Here is a 16,202-nt window from a genome sequence, read left to right as displayed (position 1 = left end):
AATTGTGATATAATCAATTATTGTTGTTTTCCAATGCTAACTTGTGGTAATTTATTATGAATCAATAGAAAACCAATAAAATAAAAAAGTCAGCAATTTATTTTATAAAGTTGGTGTAACTTTGCTACTAAAAATATGTAAAGGTCTTAAGGAAAAGGAAGATCAATTAAACTCATAACAAGGTTTAGAATAAATTCTTATCAAAATGGCAATATATTTGAACTTTTCTCATGAAACAAATTTATGATAGTATATAAAATAAGTTATACATACATAAAATTTCTATTAATAAATCTTAAAATATTTGCTTACATTAAACTTTTATATTTATTTTATAGTAAATAGGTTCCTAAAATTAAATTCATATCAATTTAAAATAATGATAATTTTGCCAACTATTTTTAATGTTAACATTACTTTTTATTTTTGAGTCAAACTTTCAATGTTTAACAAAATTTCTTAGTTGACTTTTCTATCACATTTATAATTTTAATAGTAATCGGCTAAATATTTAAACATGAAATACATTTTCTGATATTGAGTTTTGGCAAAATCAAGTCGAAATATCATAGGCAATTAATTATTGATGAATTAAATAATGGCTAAGGCCAATGAAAAATGTATCGTGTGCCAAATATTGTTCTACACTTTTTTAAAAGAAGATATTTAATCCTCACAATGCTTCATAAAATGGGGAATATTAGTATCTTCATGTTATTATCCTCACAAAGAGATTAGAATCCCTTCCCATGTTACACAACTGCTAAGTGGTGGAGCTGGGATTTGAACCTAGGCTGTCTGTTTCTATATTCGCATCATTAACCATTATGCTTCTGCTAGATATTAAAAATAAAAGGATCAAAATAAAGGTAAATCTATACCTAAATGTTAGTTTGGGGCAGGACCAGTCACAATGATAAAGTGAAGACATTTTTCAGTGTAGAAATTAAAAATAAAATCTGTATGGGAACAGTCTACAAACAGAATCAACAAAATCAAAATATATGTGACAGGCTTGGAGAAAGTAACACCAAAATGCAATGTAGAAATATGTACAGAGATGTTAGTAATTCATAAGGGCAAGACAAGTAAAACATGCACAATAAATCGTTATGCAAAAATATAAATGAGCATTTCATAGCAAAGGAATTTGATTCCTAACCTTGCTAGAAGTCAAGGAGGTGGCAATTAATACGATAAGATAAATAACTGTCATATTGTCAAAAAAAAACAAACCCGTAATTTTATGAGATCTAGTATGGTTGAAGGCACAGAGAAATGATTATATTTATATTGTTTGCATGACAATAAATTAAATCAGTGTTTTTCAAACAATATGGTATTATTAACAAAATTTAATAATGTCAGCATCTTTTGACTTTCTTAAAAATTTATGCCCAGAAAAATCTTAAGGTTATCTTAAGGTTAGCATGTTATTGTCCTAAGATTATAAAGTTGGAAACAACTTACAGGAGATGACTAAATAAAATAGAAAATGATATGCAGTTATCTGACATTAAATTAATTAAAATTGTGGCCCAAGTTGTATGGTTAGTTCCTAGAGTTCTAAAACAAATAAAAAATTATGTCCATGATTGTTATTTCTATCCGTATATATTTAAAATTTGCAAAAGAAGGAAATATTAATTTATAATCATTGCACCTCAAATTTGGAAGTTAATATTTTGCATCTTTGAACAAACATGACAAAAACACTAATCTACCATAAATTCTCTTTCGAAAAAGTCAGGATACTGATTTTCATAGATGCAGAGATCAGACTGGTGGTTGCCAGAGGTGGGGGAAGGGAGGTACCAAAGAGATGAAGGTACAAACTTCTAGTTACAGTATAAATATGCCCTGGGGATCTAATGTGCAGCATTACTGTATTGTACATCTTAAAGTGCTAAGAGAACACATCTTAAAAGTTCCCGTTACAAGAAAAAAATGTAGCTAAACCTGGTGATGGGTGTTAATGACCATTACGGTGACCATTTCTCAATAGAGACATATACTGAGTCATGTTGTACACCTAAAACTCATGCAACGTTATACGTCATTTATACCCCAACTTTAAAAAAAAGACAGAAAGAAGGGAATTAGTAAAAACTAGAAAGGAAAGAGAGAATGAGGGAGAAGCAGTGAGAGAAGGAGAGGAGTCAAAGAGTCAAATAATGGAAGCATTAAGAAAGCAATTAAGAGATCATTTAAAGGATGATTTAAGAAAAAAAGAAAAATAATTCAATAAACAAGACCTTTAATTAATTGTCATATTGTTAGCAAAAAAAAAGTTAGAAAATTGAGTTTTTATTGAAGCCTCTCTATAATTAATAATAAACTAATTATATAGGAAAATGAAAATAACATACACTGATGATGAATCAGGAAAAGCTTAGCACGCAGCACGATTGTAATTCTTTCCTTTTATTGGGATGTAGCTCTTAGGGTGTCAATCAATCCAAAATAAAATTTAAAAAGGTTATACAGATGCTATCCTTTTCCTCAGAGAAAATTTTGGAATATTATATATATACACACACACACACACACACACACACACACACATATACACACATATATATATGTATATATATAGTGCATGTATATATGGATATACATGCACTATATATATATATATACATTGATTCAGTTAGGCATGAAGTGGACTTAGGGAGTTTGGCCACCATGAAACAGATCCTTCCAAACCCACATTTCCAGGCATACGGAAACAATAGAGAGCGTGGTCTGCTTTTCTGCATACATTCACAAACTTGCTTTACAGACTTTAAGGTTAATACACAGAATGTAGAAAGATTTACAATACCTGGCACCCAGTGGGCATGAATTAATTACTCAGGTTATTGTGTCTGACAGAAAGTCAGAGATAGATAGAATCACTTAAAATTAAGTTAGTTAGTCTGTGGTGTCTAGAGGACCTTTTTGTCTTTAATTTAAAGAAAAAAAGTGGAGGAGAGTTGGGCAGAGGCTGAAATTAGTACTCGATCTGAGATGCCCAGAGCTCCAGTTAGGCTGGGTAAGTCTCCCACATTCCAGATCCACACCACCCACCCACCCACCAGATCATTGTCCCCTTTACTGCTAAAAACTGCCAAGACAACTAACTCCCCCAGAACTGGTGTTTCCCTGAGCCAATTGGCCATCCAGGTAAGGCCTGCCAGGTGGTTCATCATCACCAAGACTCTGCTCCATCAGTCTGGTCTGATTCAGTATCCTCCACCCCCAACCAAATGTTTCCATTGTATCTTCAGAAATTCCAGGCTAGTCTAAGAAAGATCCTATAGTGTTCAATTTTTTTTAAGAATATTTTTGTTTTAGTTGCATGTCATAGCTTTTATTTGTACGTAATATATTCCCAACTAAGCAGCTTAAAAAATATGAACATATTTTTCTCCTTTTTAAAATTATCCATCAAGACAGTGTCTTATACTCATTTTGATGTCTCTCAGTGTATACTATATTCATGCCGTAAGGAATCTTTATTGACTTTGAGATTGTGATATTCATTTGCAGTTAAGATTTACCATTAACCTAGGGGATGTTATTTTTTGTTGCTGTTGTTGAAGACAAACACAATTTATCTCTTAGTGGTCTAGTATGAGTGGGGCCTGATCTATTTATACTCTGTGTCCATGGGGATGGTGATAATTCCGTCTGTACCATTATAAAGATTTTAAATCTTCGCACACGAAATTCTAGAATTATGTTACAGATGTCTTTACCTCATTACATGGTTACTGGGGGATTGTTTCATCTGGTGTATTCTGATATCGTGTGTACCTTAACAAGCAATCTGGCATAAGCCTTCTGTTTATAGCACTAGAAAACATAGCATTGTTATATATCACGGGTACTGTTAATTACACTGCTGCGTTAGGCGTCATTAAGCCTCAAAATGCTCAAAGGCATGTCAGGAGGATTTGTTTTTACTTAAGCTAAACTGCTTTTAAGACTCATATTTAAATAAACTATATAAGTTACAGTTGAGTATAGTACAATATATCATTGCTTTCCCAGCCTTGGTTGAGAATAATTTGTTGGCAAGTTCAACCTGTTGGTCAAATTTAATCCTTTCTAATCAGGAAGGGGTTTCATTTTTTTTTTTTTTTTCAATTAACTCCCAATAATTTGGGTACATTTTGGTAGAACACACATGCACTTGATATTTTCAATAGACAAAATTTGACTTAACTACACTGTATAACAGATATATAAGACTCAACACTTGCCACAAATATCTTTACAACCTGGGTCGCCAAAACATTAAAAATTGACTATAATATGGAGCAGACTAAAATAATTTCTAAAATAATTGCTGAATGTTTACATTGTGTTTCTCCATTTAAGTACTGATAAAATGTAAGAAGACAAGGGTTCTGCTGTGGAAAGCTTATTTGACAACTATATATTGATTGGCATTGAATGGAAAAAGTGAATGGAATCATGGAACTTAAAACATCTTTTTTTCAAGGGGAAAAAAGTAAAAAGAAAAACATCAATATAATATACTGGTTATGAATGAAGGAAGTATTAAATAACATTATATATTATTATTAAAAAGAACAATGTATACCTTCAACATGTGTGTGTGTGTGTGTGTGTGTGTGTGTAGTATTTGGCTAAGACTAAACAGCTAACCCATAACGGAACTGATATAAAAATTTTAGTTTCTTCATTTTAACACCTAGCTCCCTGGGCAGTTATGAGTAAGTAATGCTATAGCTAAATTGCTTTTATCCAAGGTAACAAAAGAAAAAAAAATGTTCATAATTCACAGCTCTTATTTTCATTAGACAAGAAAAAAAGAACTGAGGCAAAAATTATATACTACAATATAAGATGGTAGGCAATTCTGTAGGATATGGAGTTAGATTAAACACATGCTTTAACCTTGGGGAATTTATATAACTTCTTTCAATCCTAGTTTTCTCAGAGATTAAAGGGAATAGTCATTTTGTCTGCCGCCTTGGGTTGTTCTAAAGGTTAAGTCCATCATTATAGCATATCAAGTGTGTAGTAAAGACTGGGCATATAAGTAAGCACTCAATTGCTGGTCATCATTATTGTATTTTCATTTGTATTAATAGAATATCTATAACAGAATATGTCATTTGCTCGAAGCCCAAAATATTTTAATATAAATATAGAGATCTCTTGGTTACTAAATGAGGCAATTAAATTTCATCAAATTCTGATAAGTGCATTTGGATATATTTTTCTATTGCTATATAACCAAAAGTATATTTTAACTTTTTAGAAAATATCTGTAATTATAATAAATTTATATTTAAGAATGCAAACAGTTTTAAATTTGATGAGTGAATGGATAGTAATAGATTTCTGAATATTCATGCTATCTAAATTTTTGTCTGTGATACTGATTGTAATCAATATGATTCCCAAATGAGAGTTTGAAAACAAAAATAAAATGATTTTCATATTAATAGACATAAAATGGCAGGAGTTTAGAGAATTCAGGAGATAGACTTACTATGTTTGAATCCAGGTTCTGTCACTCACTAATTTGAGTATCTTTGGAAAACTATAATCTCACTGTGTCTTTTCTTCTTATGTCTAAAATGGAGATAAAAATAATACCCCCTTTCATGTTATTATGAAGAATAAGTAAGTTAATATGTGTAAGGTACTTAGAACATTCCTTAACATTTAGTAGAATCCTGGTTTTGGTTATCTATTATAACAAAGCATCACAAAACTTAATATAATTTTTAAACAACAGTTCATTATTTTTCATGATCTATGATTTAATTCTTTGTTTTCTCTTCTGGTTTCTCCACATGCAGCTGAGTGGGTGGGAGGTCCAACATGGCCTCATCCATAAGTCTGGCAGTCAGTGCCAACTAAAAGATGAGTCATGTGAGCTCTTCTCCCTGTGGTCTTTAATCCTGCAATATTATAGACCATTATACAGAACGTAAGAGGGAATCTTGAAAACCTTATAAGTATGGAGAACCATTATTTCAATTATTCCTTGATTAACTATATGCCAACCTATAACTCAATTTATCATTCATTCATTTAGTAATGCAACTTTTGATAAACATGCCTTATGTGCAACACAGTACTAAGTATAGAGGTAACTATTGCAATAAAATAGTTAATAGTCTACCCAAGAGCCCAATGGAATTTTTCAAGTGAGGATACTACGTTAAATTATCAAATGTTTTAGTAAAATTGTAAAGAAGTTGCAATATGCACTTTTAAAAGAAATTTGATATTATTATATGTAAGATATAGTCGATAATTAGAATTAAAGCAATCACTTCATGATCTTTAATGACTGAATAAAATATTAGAATATTCTTTGAGTTAGAGACATTTTCTCTGATTTTCAATTTGAAAAAAACTGCATCGATGGTGTCAAATTCATCATTTCTCCCTAATTTATGAATATATTACTGAGAAAAAATAAAATTATTCACTATATGTGCGCTAAAATTCATTTTACACTCGAAGTGAAATGACAATGACTTCTGCACATGACCACCCTTGCCTTGATAGAAAAAAATGTAAAAACGTTTTACATTGCTTTGTGGATTTAACATTGGCAAAGTTTTATCTTCCATGCAAAAACAGAATCATTGATGTTCAAAAGATTAAACATCAAAATAATTATATAAAATATTTCAGCATCAAAGTGCTCCATTCTTTTCAAGGAAACAATATTATTAGAAAATGTGTTATTAGACAAAAATGGATTGTACTGTATACAATTAGTTTGGATAGGAATGAAAAAGCAGCTGTTAAGAGTTACATTAAAACTAGTACATTTTTAAGTGAGGAAGTGAATATAAAATCTTATGAGGCTGACATCATATATTAAATTCCTACTTTGAGTGAGATCTTTTTTCACTGATATTTTAGTTCTTGCTTAAATTAGGCCATACATGAAACACAGCTAATGTAACATGGATGTATAGATTTAAAATTACTTTAACATTGAAACAAACTCTATAAAGCATGCTTTAATAAACATGGGTCAGCTCTGCTCATCAGTAGATAAAGAGGAAGCTTTAGTGTTAGAAGGGTCTTCATTTGATATTAGAAAACTGTATTTTCATCTGAAAAATGTTACAAATGTACAACTTTGATGAAATATCTAAGAATTCATAGAAGTGTAACTCACTCTCAGAAAACTGGAATGAAATAGAGATCATTTGCCCTGGGGACTTTCAAATACATTTTATTCCCTATAATCAATAGTAAAAAATTAGTTGTTTTCTGTGTATTTTTCACCTCAATTAAATTTTATTTAATCTTTAGTGATTCATACAAGTGAAGTTCTGAAGGAAAAGTTTCTCTGTTAAATTTTCTGTTGGCATCCAGTGTCTTACTATGCTAGAATCCCCTGTTGCTTCCATATTCAGATACCATCTAATTTAGGAGGTGGTTAAAGATTTCATTCATTCAATAACAATTCAAAAAATTATGCAAAGGAGTGTAGAAGATAGGAGATAAATATAGACTATTTAATGAGTATCCATTTATCATATACCTAGGTCCCCCTATTATTAAAAATCTTATGTTAGTAGGATATATTCGTTATAATTAATGAACAAATATTGATACATTAATGTTAACTAAAAACTATTGTTCATACATATTTTCTTAGGATTTGCCTTGTGTTTTTTTCTGATCCAGGATCCCACCTGGAATATCCCACATTTCACTTAGTTACCATGTGTTTCTGGCTCTCTTCATTGTCACATATTCTCAGATTTTTCTTGTTTTTGATGACTGATGGTTTTGAGGAGTATTGAATCAAGTATCTTCTACTGGAGGATGCACAGGTATCTGTCTGATGTTTTTCTCATGACAAGACTGGAGCTGTATGTTTTTGAAAGGAAGATCACAGAGTTTGTGTGCCGTTTGTATCACGTCATATCAAGGGTACTATTATCTACGTGATGTTTTTGATTGCTGATGCTAACCTTGACTTAACTCCTGGCTAAGATAGTGTTTGTAAGGTTTCTCTAAAGTTACTTTTTTTTTTAACGTCTTTTCGTACTTTACTCTTTAGAAGGAATCACTATGTGTAGCCTGCACTTACAGAGTAGGAAGTTATGTCCCCCCTCCTTGAAGCCAGAATATCTAATATAATAGAATTATTCTTCATGGGTGATTTATCACCTCCATTTATTAATTTATTCAATTATTTATTTACATAAATATGAAACCATAGATGTTTGTTTCATTTTATATCATAGGTCATAATCAAATACCATTTTATTAATTTTCTTGCTCAAATTGTTCTAGCTTTGGCCATTAAGAGTTGTGTGAATTGGCTCATGTCTCCATCAATGTGTGTGAGTGTGTGTGTGTGTGTTTGTGCGCGTGCACACACATGCATGCATGTGTTAAGCACTTTTTACTTTTAGCGCTCCAGATAGATGCTCTAGAATCATCTTGATATTTCCTGCCTCAGTCCTATAACTAGACATTTCTCCAAGGACCTCTGGTTCCCTTCATTGGCGAAGAGTACTAGAAACCAAGATGTGAGTGCTAGGTGTATCCGTTGCTAATAGCATGTGCCTATAGAGATTATATTTCTTTTAACCTTGAAAAGTACCAAGCTCGATTATGACTGTGCTCAGAAAAGGGGCTGAAAGTACGAACAGTACCAATATACTGGAGCCTTCTACATAGTCTCCGCACCCTCTTGTGCATTAATATAATTTATGAAATAAATATTTTATGTAATATAGACTTGTAGAAGGAAGAGAAGTGAATATAAACACTGCATTGTTCTGATTTTGAGATTTAAGAGAAAACTTCAATAGAAAGAAAGGTTTTCACTAAATCTAAAGGAATAAATACTTTATGACTAGTAGATGAAAAGGAAGTTCGGGAGGAACCTAAGACAACGGGGAAGTGGTGTTGACAGGAAGCTGGTTAGCGATGTCTGAAAAATTGCTGTTGTTGAAGTCTGTGGCAAGTTTAATTTTAAGGATATATCATTTGCTTCTATAGTGTGTAAGCATTCTACATATATTATTATTTTATACTTCTCTAGCACACTTTATTATGTACTCTTGTTATTATTCTCAACTGGTCCACATTGCCACACTTTTAAGTGGCAGAACCATGGACCCGTTCATTTTAGCCAAATAATGGTCCTTATTTCAAAATATGTAATCTGAAATATAATTCCCCAACTCTGTAGTTTACTGCTCTTTGATCTGTTGCTTTGGCTGCACCTTAAAAAAAGCTGCCTCCACATTTTATCACATTGTTAGCTTCTGAGTAAGTAGTGTATAGCTGAGCAAGCCTCCTGTGACATGGGTGGGTGCCTTGGCCCATGGAGATGCTACATGGATGTCCATGATGATAAATTGAACATCTTGTGAGCCAGAGGAAAAAGATATTGGCTGAGGCACCAAAACCAGGGACAGAGGACATATATTCAGCATGCATATTGCTTCACGTGCCCTCGACTCCATTAACTACTAATCTACTTTCCATTATTATAGTTGTCCTTTTTTCTAGAATTTCATTTTTCAGAAATTATATATGTAAGAAATAATTTATGTAGTCATATTTTTCATGATTCTTTTACTTAGCATCCTGTTTCAGTGATGCTTCCATATTGTTCCATAATTAGTAGTTCATTTCTTTTCATTGCTATGTAATATCTCGTTACACAGATTACCACAACTAATTTTCCGTTAGTGCCCATGTGGATGTTTTTCAGATTTTTGTCTATTATGAATAAAGTTTTATTACAAGGCTTCGTATGGACATATGTTTTTATTTCTCTTGGGTGAATATTTGGGTGTAGACTGCCTGGATTCAATAGTAAGTACATGTTTAAGTGAATAAAGCTGCCAACTCTTTTTTTAACATGACTTTGTCCCACCACCCCAGGAGAGACTCTAAATATGCAAACATATTGGCTTTTCTGACACAAGGCACGAAGAAGTAGGCCTGTATAGTAATTTTCATCTAACAAATGTCTGAGGACTAAAGTTCCAATAAGTAGAATAGATTTTCATACTATTCATACATAATTAATTTCCACAGCATTTTAAAAAACCACTGTGATGCTTAAATAGCTTATTTCTCTTACAAAATATGTTCCTGCCCTCTTTCCATCTATCTAGATATCTATATTTTATTGAGGTAATAAATCAATAAGATATTTTGTCTAACATGAAATGATTGTGATTTACTAATGATTTAATAATAACATAAATATTAATAATGAATTAAATGATTTAATAATGAAATAAATTTAATTTATTAAATCAAGAGGGGGTTCTAAGATTCAAACTTATAGCATCTGAACATTTTGAGATATGACTGAGGAGAACCTTAAGAGATTCCAAGGAAAGTGCTCTCAGGAAGGGAAGAATGGCAGATGAGACCCAGTGAATCAGTTTTCTAGCAATTATAATATCATCCACAAAGTTAATGGCTTTATTCACATTATGACATATCAATTAAGCACCGTTTAGGGAATAGAACATGTAGGTTAAATTTGCACTCAACTATGTACCACGTTAGTTGTCACTTCCTTTAGTTAATTATATTCAAACTTTTGAAAAAATCTGGTTGACCTATAAAAATATAATGTAGCTTTTAAAAATTTTTAAACATATTCTCAAAATAGTAAAATAATGATCATGAATAATGTTTGCTTTGAGAAATCGTTATAATTGAAAGCCACCTATCTATTAATTTTGTATGACTATAATTATTGCTAAATAGGAGAATTTACTAAATTTGTTGGGTGAATTCTGAATTTTTAGACATAACAGATTACAGTTTTTAGGCTCAGTTTTTCTTGGTGACATTTCTGAATATAATTAGTCCCAATGATCCTGACAGTTCCAAAAGATGCTAGAACCTTGGCACTTTAATCACTGCTAGATAACTACTACCCTTGGATTTCTTATTTTTTGTAATGACTAGGGATCATTTAGTAGCAAAAATAGACATTAAAAGGCTATTCATTATACTGGCAGAAAAATAAATCAGTGCGTGTCATCAAATAGCTTGGCCATTCACATTTATCTTCATGTTCTAAGTTAAACATGATTCTATCAACAGATATATTATTAAGCTGCCACATAAACATGGCAACTTTGAAGAAAGAGAGAAAATTAAGCTGGTGATATCCTGCTTCTAAGCCCATATAAGAAAGCCCATGATACTGAGCAGAAGCATCTTGAAGTCTCTCTCAGCTTGACTAAACTTGATACAGGCTTCTTCTAGACTTGTGGCCTACATCTGCCTTTTCTTAGAGAATTTACTTTAGAAAACACTGATCCTTTGATACATAAATCTTTTAAAAAACATCTTACAAGTTTTTACAACCCAGCGACGTCTTTAAGATTTTTTTTCTGAAAGGACCCAGGAGCCATCTCATTGAAATATCATCATCACGGAAGATAATGCCCTATCTCCTGTTCTCTGTGGGAGGGCAGTAGGCTAACTTTACAGGACACCAGACTCCAGGTTGTAAAACGACCTCCTGTCATGAGCTACAAGAAAATTTACTTTTCATTTGGGAAAAGTCAATTAGCAAACACAGATGACCTAAGATACTCTAGACTCCAGCTCTTGAAAATTTCTATCTTTCAAGAATCTCTCAGTAATTAATTAAAATATAATAGATACATGATGTTTCAATGAATGAGATTTGTTAAGTAGCAAAAAATATTTATGTATAACTCATGAATTGCCTTTAAGATTTTTTTTTAAATAAACCATTCATAACTACTATCAGAAAGCCTTAAGGTGTAATAAATATATCAACAATCTGGAATTGAATTTCTGAGAGCAGAGATTGAGCCATTCCTCCCCAGTATCAGGAACAAATTGGTTTTGCAGTCAATTTTTTTTCCTCTTCCATCTCAACTACTACAGTTCAAATTTGTATATACGAACTTATTTCGGAATAAGTAAATATTGCAGGTGTAAACTGTTGTGATGCATGTGCAAATAAATTTTAACTTTAAATCTATTATATAAATATGCCAGAAATTTAAGAAAGGTACTGGACTTTAGAAACTTTTTTATGCAATAATTTTAATAATATATTTGGAAACTGTAGATAATATAAACTGTAGATAATAAAACCATTGATTTATGGCAGGTTTAGGGCTCCAATGTGGAATCTAGCTTACAGTACACTTCTGTTTTTCATTTTTATATGTCTAATATAGTACTTTATTTCCTATTATTGTTCTCAGAAAAGTGAGGCAAAATCAGCAACCTCCAAAGATTTTTAAAAAATTATTCAGTGCCTCCCGCTTCCCCATACATATAGTCTGATTGGGGTTAATTGTACATCATATACGGGCAGCTAAAAACGAAGTTCAACTATTTGGATTATAAACCTGATTCCAAATAGTCTGGTGCATAGAAGATATGGAAAGATTTGAGGCTCACGTACCCAGTGGGAAAACCATATAAAGTTTGGCAAAGGAATTCCCTTTTATATAGCACGCCAAGTGCAGTCCCTGTAATGACAGCAAACTTAGTCACATGTGAAGTGACAGGCAGAACCATTACACTTCTTTCTGTTATCTCCATAATGCTTTGTATAGTTATCTTTTAGCTCTTATATTAACTCACAAATATACTACAGTTCACCAAATGTTGAAAACTATTTTATCATTTTATTTTTATCTGTGTATTTTCGATGTCTAGCACATGTTTGGCAAATAAATTAAAAATAATGAACAAAATTGTGAAAACTTCTCTAGACAATTGAAGTACCTGTCCATCACTCTACTCAGGTGGATTTGTGTGACAAAAGCAACAGTCTACAAACAACACTTCCTGGATGTCTGTGCATATGAATAAGTGAGTCATGCACTAACTATAATTCACATTAACATGCATCTAACTAATTAGGTTCTTATGACTGATGAATGAATAATGAGAAACTCTAAAAGATATTGCTTTAGGATATTTCCCTTTGGATTCATTTACATGGTAACAGAAGGATATAAATTTGGTAATTCGTAAAATTTACATATATGTGAAAGATCTGGGAGATGACAGAGCTCTAGGAACTTTGCTCTATTGATATGTTAATTCTAAGGGATGGTGAATCTATTTGGGAGAAAAAGCCCTCCTAGAAAATATGAGGCTAAACACATTGACATAAAATAACATCCAATATGATACACTAAAGATGCATATAAACTACTTAATGAGAAAGCTTCACTTGACTTTAATTTTGCATTTTTCTGTGCATTTCACAAAGAAGACTGTACATAGAAGTTCATGAGTAAATGAATGTGGAAATAGTGTTAATAAAATACAAGACTATTTGAAGATTTCGGAAAAACAAAAAGACTACTTCCCTTTATCTGAACAGCATTAGTTATTACACATAAATTATAAAATTAAATATTTAAAAAATACAATTTTACAACATTTTCTGCTTCAATTAAATAAGAGAAGTTTTTACTTAGGACCATGCCTGGCATCAGCACTCTTACTACATCCCCTAGATAGCATTTTAACAAGAATAATGCATAAATGAATATATGAGCACTCCACAGAGAAGAGACCATAGATAAAAGAGGATTTTTAAAAGCATCTGTGATCAAAAATGATTAAGAAGCAAAGTTGCACATGAGGGTATCAAGAATCTTGATTTTTGGCAAGGTTAAAAAAAAAAAACAAACCTTATCTATGTGTACCACTTAATAATATTGGCAATATATTATTAATATATTATTTTAACTGATATGTTTAATATTGTTTTTTTGAAAAAGAATCAGGCCTTTGTGCTTACAAAAATCAATGTGTAGCTCAATCTTCACTTTGCCATTTACCACTTAAACGTACTCATCTATTTTCGGTGTCTGCTTAAATTTTTACCGTGGCCACCACATCTAAACTACTTTAACCTTCCTTCACCAACTCTTTATTCTGCTTTTCATTCCTTATAGCGATTTGCATATACACACATCATGAGGTTAGCGATATCATGCATCACTATTAGTATCGCTATTAAACCAATATAAATATTCAACTTATCCCAACACTGTTCATGCTATAGGTTTATAATTTAAATAGATAAACATTTCAATTAATATATATTTAAGATGTATATACATATGAGAGTTTATATTATTAATTACATAAAATATTCTACAAATATTTCTTAAGAGTATTATAAATAATGCATGTTTTTCTGTATTTTCTTTAATTATTGAACTAGAGATATTTAAATGTCAATAGACTTCTCGTTGACAAATTTCATTTTAACTAACATTTAGGAGGTTAAAATAAAAAATAACCTACAACTGAACATATCAAGTAAAACTTGGGATGAACAAAGAAGAAAAATAATAAATTACCAAGACTTAAATTATATTAATTTCACTGCTCTGAGAAAATAATTTCAAGGAAAAATGTAAACTACAACAGGAGTCAGTGCTTTTATGGTCAATAATAAAATAGTGCAAATATTTTAAAATTAAAATACTAGATTTTTTTTTCAAATTTCATTGTATATTGTAATTTTGGTTTTTGTTCCCAAATAAAATAGAATAAATTCCAAAAGAATGTTTTGGTAGCTATAGAGATAAGCCAATAGTTATAAGATACTAATGCTCTATTAGAAATTGTTATTTTGACCAATTTCTTTTATTTCTATTGTCAATAACTGTGAAAATAAGAATATAGATGGCACCCTATAATCAAGAACAAAATTAGTGCTTGTTCAACAAGAAAAGAAAAATATAAAAATAAATTAAAATAAACAACTCTGATAGACAACATAACTGAAAAAAATAATCTTACCCATATATATATAATATTGATAAATGCTTTGAAAACCATAGTTATTTTCGGCACTATGATTTTTTGTTTAATAAGAGATAAAAATTTCCTGGTAATTAGGTCCAAAGTTATTTACTCTTTCGTGAGCTAGATATTTGGGGTAAGTTCCCTGCTCTGATAATTTTTAAATATCCCCACTTTGCTCATGTATTTCAAATAAAATATTTGCACATCACTCTTATTTGTCTTTATGTATTTTAAAGTAATTGATTTATTCGCCTATACAAAAAATTAATTAGAGAGATGCATTTAAGACTCAATGGTTTGCCAGTCAACTAATATGTACTGAGTTCATACTCTATTTTAGGTATTCTTCAACGTTTCAGAAATTAAAAACAGAACAAGACCTATTTATGTTTTGTTTTTTTTTTTTAATGTGTGGTTTGTCTGGATAGAGAGATAAATAAAAATACAACTAATAATTAAGAAGTGATAAATTTTATGATAAAGAATATAAAGAGGCTGCGAGAGATGAGTTATGTTTCATTACATACACATATAATATGAATAATCTTACTATCTAAATTACAGGTAAATTCTTGCTATTATTACCTAAAATATTTTTTTGCTCTTAAAGTTTATAGAACAACCCCCAAAAGCAAAACTCTATTTCTAAATAAAAAGTGCCTTAATGTTTTTTTTTTTTTTTTAATTTATGGGGGCTCTACTAACAGAAAAAAAAAAAAAATAGAATTCTAAATAAAATGCCAAAGAGTTGATTTCAATTATTTAGTTATTTTTAAAAACAAAAATGATTGACTGATATAAGAAAATTAAGTTTACGCTTGGCCTTTAATTCTTCAAATACATAATTATTTCCCCTTAAATTTTACAACCCATCTTTAAATTTTACTACAACGTATCTAAGTTTAGGAGATGCCAAAAACTAGTGGCCAGAGAATGTTAAGTCTGAAAAAAAGCTGCAGTTTGAAAATCTCGCTCTTCTTCAAAACACAATCTCCAATCTGTACCTCTGTATGTCAAAAGTATCAACAGCAATGTTTTATGATCAAGCTATCGTATTCTGTATTTTTTCCAGGCTACAAACATTACTAATATATAATCATTTCACAACTGCTTTTTAAACCATACTGTGGTCAATAAAACATGTCACATCTGAGATTTGATATCAGGTAAAGTGCTAGGATTTACAGAGCTCAGGTAAGCCTTCAGGAATGATAGAATGTATCCCTTTTAACATTAGCACCAACTGACTTCTATCTAGGGATTATGCTAAAAGAGAAAATAATCTCTAGAACATGATCTAAAAAGAGAAAGGCAGGGGGATTGGCATTTTTATGTGCAGCATCTTAAGAGTTCACAGTTTGAAATTTCCTAGTCCTCTCTCAACACTATAA

Source organism: Pteropus vampyrus, unplaced genomic scaffold (assembly GCF_000151845.1).
Source record: "Pteropus vampyrus isolate Shadow unplaced genomic scaffold, Pvam_2.0 Scaffold73, whole genome shotgun sequence".
Classification (NCBI taxonomy): domain Eukaryota; kingdom Metazoa; phylum Chordata; class Mammalia; order Chiroptera; family Pteropodidae; genus Pteropus; species Pteropus vampyrus.
This window is presented reverse-complemented; position numbering follows the sequence as displayed.